The sequence below is a fragment of the Furipterus horrens genome, unplaced genomic scaffold (genome assembly GCF_987537825.1).
Source record: "Furipterus horrens unplaced genomic scaffold, mFurHor1.1.pri manual_scaffold_10, whole genome shotgun sequence".
NCBI lineage: Eukaryota > Metazoa > Chordata > Mammalia > Chiroptera > Furipteridae > Furipterus > Furipterus horrens.
The window spans coordinates 98,686,682-98,695,692 of NW_028327180.1; the positions used below are offsets into that span (position 1 = coordinate 98,686,682).

Below are 9,011 nucleotides of genomic sequence, written 5' to 3' on the forward strand. Positions count from 1 at the left end.
TGTGGAAGAGTGAGCACACACTCATATCCCACGCAGCTGCACAGCGGGCCGGGCGGGCCGGGCTCAGCCATCAGCACGCCTCACCGCCACAGGTACTTCCTGCTCCTGGCATGAGTCACAGGCCCAGGTCTTGCACACGATGTCTCTCTGTAACTGAATGTCCCCTGGACCCTGACGGGAAACAGAAAAGCAGTGAACTGACCAGCATGGCTTGTCTCCCTTGAAGATATCCGGGCGGCCAAGGCTCAACCCCAGGAAGGCCTGGAGTCTTTGGCAGATTCCTCTCTTTTCAGCCCACCTACCCTAACATTTAAAGAAAGTGTTTACAAAATAGGAAAACACCTCCCACCACCCATTTTTAGTCTTCCTTGATTTCTTTCTACTTCTCTGTATCGTCATAGGGAGGTGCACACCCACACATGCAAGTGCAGCTTGAAATGTATAGAACACTGGTTCAGAAGTCAGCGCGGAATTGAAATCCCGTCTCCCCTCCGTACCAAATGCATGGTCCTGGGTGTGTGGCCACCTCTCTGGGCCCCAGTTTCTCATCTGTACAGAGGGGATGATAAGAGTGTTAATGGTATGAGGTTATTTCAGAAAAAGCTATGTGAACCGAAATGTGGGAAATGCAGGTCACAATGTCTGCCTCCTAGAAGGCGCTCCGTGCCCGGTAGCCCGAGCTATTGTCACTGACTTTTTCATTCAGTAAACACTTATTAAACAGTTGTTCAGAGCCAGGCCGCAGGGAGAGGTTGAATAGAGCTCCTAGGCACCAAAATAACGTCCTCCCGGGCCAGAGGCGGATGGCAGGCCATGAGCAGCTGTGAGCTAATGCAGCGCGTGTCCCGGCAGCACTACAGCCGTGGCCGCGCCGGGACAGGGGGTCGGGAAGGAAAGAGCAGGCTGGGCAGGGTTTGGTTAACACCAGCTGTTGGGGGGGGAGGTGGGGGGGCTCTGGGAGAACGTTCAGAGAGCCGATTCAGTGTTCGGCCTTTGTATACCGAACATCATATTACGAGTTCTTGGGACGCTGCTACCTAACACCCCGGTCACGTCTAATGACTGCACCCTGTCACACTGCTTCGAGATGCTGCGTATCGTCCTTCCCTCTCCCCGGCCGTTTGGTTCGGAGGTCACTGCTTTGGAGCTATTAGAAATAGCCCCACAAGGAACGTGCACATGACAGTTTTTCGTTTCAGGAATTATGTGTGTCAGGTCAATTCCGGGGCAAAGGGTAGGAACCTTTCTTTAACAGATCTTGGAACTGCTAAGTTGTTGTCCAAGGGTTCACACCGCAGAGAGTAGCATCATTTTATGTGTTTTGACAGAAAAGGTAAAATCGATATTTCATTGCTGTTTTCATTTCCTTTTATTTGATGGCTTTCTTGGTGGAGGAAGTGGAAGTAAAGGGAGTATCGAGGGTGGTCTAAGGTGGGGACCACAGGGAACGGTGGCCGCAGGTACCGGCTGGGAGGCGGGTGTTCACGGAGCCTCGGAAGGGGCCGGGGAGAAGCTGGCTTGCGTGCAGACACAAATCAAGTTTCTTAATCGCGTTGTTTGTATTTTGCCTTCCTTCCGTGGCTGACCAAGTGCATAATTAACATGGCAGTCGTCAGCACTGAATGAGCAACGAGGGAAAATTGTCATTTCTAACCCCGACGGCCTTTTCAGGAGGGAGGTGACTATTCAACAGCGGCCCCTGGTTCTGCTGAGCAAACTGACACCAGGATAACATCGGGGGCTCTTCCGTCACTGGTGGGCAGCTTGCTTTGGGGGGAAGGTAGTTGCCTGGCTGTCACCTGTCTATCGTGGCCTCAGGGAAGGGGTGGGGTGAAGGCCGCCCCAGAGGAGAGGGTGGACTGGGCTTTCACGAGGTCCTGAGCTGAAGGGGGCAGGGAAGAGGAGAGAGGCCCTTTCTCCCCCATGATTGCTCCTGGAGAAGAGGAGGGTAGGATGAAGAGTCCAGAGAGATGTGCGTCTGGTTCTTCCGGATCAGAGAGAATCCTGAAAGGAGGGCAAGGTGGAAACATGAGGGACATGCACGGGCCCAGACATCTATCTGTCATCCCTCCACAGGCCGCTGAGGACGGCTCTGCGGGTTTTCCACAGAAAAAGGTGTCCAGCTTTAACGTCAAGGGCAAATGGGGCCAAGATCCCCAGACAAGATCCCTTTTCCTAATAGGCATACGGTCCAGCCCTAATGGGGTTTGGCGGGGTGAGGGAAAGAGATCTGACCCACAGTCTCCAGCCTCCAGCACTCCGCTCTCTGCCCAAGGCACCGTACAAGTGTGACCGTTTCCTGCACGCGCCGTGTCTTCAAAACGTCCGGCACGCCTCACTCCAAAGCCGCACTAGAAGCATGTGTCTCGTACAAGCTGACATGTGCCGTAAGTGTAAATTACACGCCAGATTGCAAAAACAAGGACAAAAATATGAAACTCATTAATAATTTGTTTTATATGGATTACATGCTTAAATGTTAATTTTTTGAATATATTAAAGATGCTGCTGAAAGGATTAGTCTTCCCACTAATTTCTTTTGACTTCTTTAACGTGGCTATGGAAAATGTGAAATCACCTACATGGCTTCTGTTGTATGTATGGACAGTGCTGCCCCAGGAAAAAGGTTAACATTTCGCAGACACTGTAAGTACTTTGATCTGTCTGCAAGGGTGGGGTGTGTGTGTGTGTGCAGTTGAGCCATGGAGGGGTGGCAGAGTAGACCCAGCTGTAAGCCAAGTACCTGGACTTGATCCTGGAGGAGCTCTGAGAGGCAAGCTGACCTGATTAGGTCGTGAAGAATGGCACCCAGAAGCCAAGTGGGGGAGGGCCGGGGAGGCCGTACGAAAAGCAAAAGCCCTGAGAAGCAGTTCAGCGGAGCTGGGAGAGAAGAGGCAGCTGACTGTCATGCGGCCTAAGCCCACGCTCAGGTGTGTTCGGGCTCAGGCTAGCCTCGTGGTTGAGAGTCTGCTTAGTTTGAATCCTGACACTTCCACGGTGTGACCTGGGACAGGGTACTTGACTTTGATGCGCCTCAGTTTGTTTATCTGACAAACGGGGGTCTAGATTATTTATAACTCGATCCTTGGGTTGTTCGGAGGCATGTGTGTTTATAGTGCTTAACACAGTGTCAGAGTGGCCCTGCTTGGTCACATGCTCCTTTCTCCTTCTGCCAGGTAGCCCGGCAGCTGGGTTTGTAACCTCAAGGAAGGGAGAAGTGGGACGTGAGCCAGCAGATACAACTGGCAGCTGCGCAGGCCACTCCACCCTCCCGGCTCTGTGACCTTGGCCACGTGACTCAGGGGATCCGGAGCCCCACCCCCACTTCTGCACTGTGAAGCCTGGCCAGAGATATTGGGAAGATGATGCAATCCCTGCCCCACCGAAGGTGACCAGCCAATAATTTGAGGCAACGCTGCCACTATTCTAGGAAAGACCTGACTTCAGGGCGGGGCTTGATGATCACCTGCATCTAGGAGCTATCCTCTGCGGGGTCAGATCTTAACCTCAAACTCTTCAGTCGGCGCCAGGAGGAAGGTGAGCCGGGCTGAGACCGCTGGGTGGACCCTGGCCTGCCTCTGTTTCATAAACACCCCCAGCCTCCAGGACCGCTCCCTTCACTCCCTCGGCCGTGTTGGTCCAACCTGTTCCTTTGTAGCTGGGGTTTTGTAAGAGTCCAAATTCCAGGCCGGGGCAAGATAAACAAGATCACATGCTAATGAATGGTGAGTCGGCCTGGAATGCAGTTTGCGGCAGATTTCAGTGGAGGAGAGTCCATCACCCTTGGGACAGCTGACAGGGAGATTGTTAAAGCAGAAAGGGGGTTCCAGCCTCGGCCCCTTGGCTGCTCGGCATTTTTCTCTGCCCTCCTCTAAGGAACAGAGACACCTGCCACCAGCGGGGAATTCTCTGCCTCCACCTGCTTTCCAAAGAAATAAAAGCCTCACAGTCAAAGCCTACATTTGCCTGATGCTTGGTGGCTTACAAGAGTCTCAATTCTACCACAACGGCAGTTTTGCAGATGGGAAAATTGGAGCTCAGAGAGAGAAAATGACTCACCCAAGGACTCACAGAGAGGAAGTGGCAGGACCAGAATTTAAAAGTCTTCTACAGCCCTGACCAGTGTGGCTCAGTTGGCTGAGCGTCACCCCGCAAAGCAAGGGGTTGCCAATTTGATTCCCAGGCCCGGCTCATTCATGCCTGAGTTGCAGCCTGGTCTCTGGTGAGCTGCGTGCCAGAGGCAGCCAATCAACGTTTCTCTCCCTGTCTTCCTCCCTCCCTTCCCCTCCTTCTAAAAATAAATAAATACAATCTTTAAAAAGAAAAGTCTTCTACAAAGCAGATCGGGCAGAAATAGTGTTTGTGCTCAGTCTTCTCAATCCACCCCTAACCCTTCCCTCTGGGTGAGGGCACTTCATCTGAATACAATCTGGGGCTGAGGCCGGTGGAAGGGCTCCTTGTCTAGACACGGACACTGTCACGGTGGGGAGAGATTTTTCCTTTGACTCTAGTTCAGAACTTTAGAGATCTGCCTCCTTGACCTCACACTGCCCCCCCGCCCCATTCCAGCCTAGCCCCCGCCTCTCCCAACAACTCCGGTGTCCACCCCATTTCTGAAGGGATTGCAAGGTGGACGGTTAGGCAGGAAGAGAGCTGAGCTCAGTTCCTGGCCAGGCTACAATTCTTCGGCCTGACTTTGGAAAGTCGCTGATACTCTCTGGACCTCAGTTTTCTCCTCTGAAAATGGTGTATGCAAAGTCAAGGTGGGCTCCGTCTGTGGCCTGCAGCTCCATATCCCAGAAGGGCCAGCGCCCAGAGCGATGCCTGGCCCTTCCCCTGTACCTTAGTGCCCTGTCCCGTTGGGGACACCTGCAAGTCTCCCCAGTGCTCTGATGGATGGCCCCAGCTGCCCTTTTTGGGGACCTGAGGACAGCATTCGTGAGAACTGCCAGTGGAGATCAAGGTAGACACTGCCCCTCTGCCCCTATCCCTCTGCCCCTCTGCCCCTCTGCCCCTATCCCTCTGCCCCTCTGCCCCTCTGCCCCTATCCCTCTGCCCCTCTGCCCCTCTGCCCCTCTGCCCCTATCCCTCTGCCCCTCTGCCCCTCTGCCCCTCTGCCCCTGATGCAGTTGTCCTCCCATCAGGCAGCTGCAGCTGGCCTAGAGAAGCAAAGCTCAGAGTGGGAATGTTCCATGTGCTGCTCCTCCTCATTTTTCTGGTTGGTTCTTGTTTCTCCTGATTAATTTCCAATGAGTCCTGGGGAGCCCGGCTTGGGTTTGATTCTGCCAGTCTTCCAGAGCTGGTTCTCGGCTGCTTCTGGCTCAGCCAGGCCCTGGGCCTTCCTGCTTCCCACGCTGGCTGCCATTTGGGGAGGGCGTTCTGGGCACATACCCCACGTGGCCACAGTCACAACAACGCCGTGAAGTTGGTCTCACAGTTGTCATTTTACCACGGTGGAAACTGAGGCTCAGGGAGGTGATGCGACTGGCCCAGCGGCCCAGCCGTGAGGAGGAACGCCGCCTGCCAGTTTTAAACACACACGCATATCAGTAAATCGTAGTCGCCCTGGTCTCCTGCCGTGGGGCAAACTCACTGCCTCGCCGCTGCTGTGTCTGAATCATTCAGCAGCAACGCACCCACAGAGGAACCTCGGGCCCAGTCTTTCCGGTGGGACACCCAGATTCTGTGACATTCGGGCTCTTCCTAAGCTGGTTGGGAAACCTCCCGGCCATATTAGGATTAGCAGAGCCATTGGGGTTTTAATAACATGGTGAGAAAAGTGTGTGACTTTCAAGTCTTTATTAGCCCTGGAATGCATTTTCCAAAGCAGGAATTAGCTGACACAGGCAGATTGTCAGCTGGAAAAACAAGGTCTGGGGTAGGTGGCCCAGAAACTGACCTGCTTCGGTGCCCAGAGCCTCCCATTGATTTCAGTGGCTGGTTAGCATAGGCCAGCAGAACAATTGTCATCGGTGAATGTGCCATTAGAAATGACCCCACACAGCTAATGAGGGTTTGCTTGGTTCTTGATATGGTTCCTGTTCTCATTTTTAGCAAGAAAATTACCTGCCTGTCATTCCCTTTAAACTTGTACGGTAATAATTAGCCAGCTCCAAAGAGAAGCTGGTTACCCTTAACCTTGGCTGGGTGAAAGAAAGCTCAGTGACCCATTAAGTCTGGGGAGTCACTTGACTCTGGCCAGAGGAAATATAGCAGATACGTGGTAGAAGAGGGTTATAATGACTCACATTTGTTCATCATTTCACAGTCTTCGGAGCTCAGGGTAACCTTGAGCTCATGAGCAAGCGTTCTCAGCAATCCACGGCCCACCTGCCAAATGTGGTCCTCCCTGGGTTTTTACAGATGACGTTCTCATGGAGTACGTCTGGGCCCGTGTGTTTCCACGTTGTCACTGGCTGCTTTTGCCCTCCCGCCGTAGGGCTGAGTGGCTGCAGCAGAGGCTGTAAGGCCTGCAAAGGCTAACATAGCCACTAGATGACCCTTGACCGAAATTTGCTGACCTCTGCTCTCCTTGGCAAAAGGCAGGTTTGAATCCCGGATCAGCCACTTACCAGCTGTGTGTCATGGGTAATTCCTTTACCTCCGTCCTCTGCTTGAGTGTGCTCACCTGCTCATCAAAGGTAACAGTCGGCTCTATGTGCTGGATGCGACCGGCGCTCACCAACTCCTTCAGTCAGACACACTCTCTTAAACCAGGCACAACAAGGGGGCTAGCCTTGAGCGACGAAATGGAAGTGGAAGTGATATGCGTCACTTCTAGACGGAAGCCTTTGGAGCTGCGGGTTTTCCGTGCTCTCTCTCTCTCTCTCTGCCACGTTGACCAAGCAGGCTGGGTGCCCTGGATGTCGCAGCTCTAGGATGGACAGGTGGGTTCCTGCTTGATTGAAATGAAGAGAGACTTCCCTTGACTCACACAGGATGCTTAGCATGAGTGGGCAATACATCTTCGGTGGCTACACCACTGAGATCTGAGCTTGTTTTTCAGCAAAACGTTAACTTATGCTAACTAACGGATAGGGTTTTTGTTAGGAATGGCTGAGGTAGGCATGTCGTCATCGTTGGCAGCCGTCTGTCTCGAGAGACGATGGTGTAGCTTCCCAAGAGTCTATCTGCACCGCCGAGAATGGTTGTGCAGTCCGACTCGGGAGTGACACGGTATCTGTCTCCTCCCGTGTTGAATCGACATCTTGCGATGACGCTGGAGTGTCCTCTCCAGTGAAGCTGAAGCTACAGAGCCTGGGCAGGGTGATATGGAGGGTCTGCTGTTGCCCATGCAGCAGACCCCCCCTCTCTTCGCAGCTGAAGGGTCCAAGGGAAAGACGGAGTCAATACAGCTTGGCTTCAGGTGCGCCGCAGGAGTTGCCGGTGTTGACTACAACGTCAAACCGCCTTAGGGACTCCGGCTCCAGATTTTCTGTCGGGGTTTACTCCCTTAGCCTTTCCCCTGAAGAGGTATGCCGCAAGGCAGCGGAGGTTTTTTGGAGTCAGAGTTTTCCTTCTCTGATGAGGTAGGCATGTAATACTCTTAAAATAATAAGTACTCAAAGAATGCTAGCAGAAATCACGACTATCACATGTCCGTTATTATTAATACCAACGCAAACTTTTTTTATAAATTACCTCATTTTCAACTTCATGATAGCTGTGAGGCGACACTATTACCCTTGATTTCTGTGTTCCATAAGCATCTAGGGGGCAGCTGTTTTGTGTTAGGTAAATTGCTGGACTCTAAGATATAGATATAAATCAGAGGAGCTTTCAGTTAGTGGAAAGGAGGTTTGTCTAATCCAGATTAGAGTGGAAGGGACATTAAAGGGCAGCGTCACAGAGAAGACTCCTGGAAGGTAAGAGGGGTTTCCCAGATGGAGAAGGGAGGGGGGGTGGGCTCCAGACAGAGGGAGCCAGCACATGCTTTTGGGGGGAGGGCATTGAGTGGATTGGCTTGTTAGAGGGACAAAATTATGGTTGGAGTTATAGCAGGTGATGTCGCTTGGTCACTTAATAAACATTTGAAATCCACTTTTCCATCACTGGCTTTACTCTACAGAGATAAGCAAGATATAGGCTTTACCAGAATCCCTTGCAGCTAGAGATGGTCATGTGACACAGTCTCATCCCAAAAGGTGACATCATCTCCAGGGTGGCCACCTTCTCAAAAGAGTGTCACAGGCCATCCCAATTTTTTCTCCCCTAGGCTCCTTAAGCCAGGTAGACCCAACTCACACATCAGCTCCCCTCTGCCCTCCAAGAACAGCATCAAAGACCAGATGGTATTCAGTCTAGTTTAGTAGTTACAAGGGCCACTTCTGAGACCCAAATAGCCTGGCTCTGCCCCTTCCCAGCCATGTGACCGTGGGCACATGGTTCACCATCTCTGTCTCAGGTTTCTCCTCTGTTTCCAAGAGCATTGATTTTCATATACTTGTGAGGATGAAGTGAGTTAATGCAGAGAAAATGCTGACATGGATAAGCACCTGATAAACAGTATTATTATATTATTTTTGCACCAGTTGTTACTGTTAATAATAGCATGATGGAAGGCAGCCCTCAGGACCCTAACCCTCACTGTGACCCCCCTCTGGCTCTTAGCCTGTGTTCTCCTGGCTGCTGGCGTCTAGCCTACCAGCGCCCCCTTCACACTTGGCATCAGTTTTCTGGCTCCAGGGACTTGGATCCCTGCGTCCCTCTATAGATCCTGGCTTAGTCAGCTCCTCAGGCCCCAGTGTCTCCTGTGGCCCCAGGCAGGACCAGCCCTGAGCCCACACTACCCTCTGTCCCTCCAGGCTTGCCCACAGCCTGCCAGGCCTCTCTGCACCGTCATCGGTCGGGGGACGAGGGAGGGGAGGTGTGCCCTGGCAGGCCGGGCCACGTCGAGCCCTGTTTGTGTATTTCCACCTTCACGCGCCAGCTGCTGTCGTCCCTGACTCATCAGTTAGTTAACAAGCTCCAGAACCATCCGTCTTCCCTGTGGCATCTCATCAAGCAGCCCA

General features: G+C 52.6%; 1 long non-coding RNA gene across 1 annotated transcript; it reads left to right on the forward strand.

Moving 5' to 3' along the window:
- The first annotated feature begins 2,355 nt into the window (after window positions 1-2,355).
- LOC150001027 (uncharacterized) lies at window positions 2,356-3,959 on the forward strand. Its single transcript, XR_016513614.1, has 2 exons — window positions 2,356-2,646; window positions 3,177-3,959. It is a non-coding gene; the product is annotated as an uncharacterized LOC150001027 (long non-coding RNA).
- The last annotated feature ends 5,052 nt before the right edge of the window (window positions 3,960-9,011 follow it).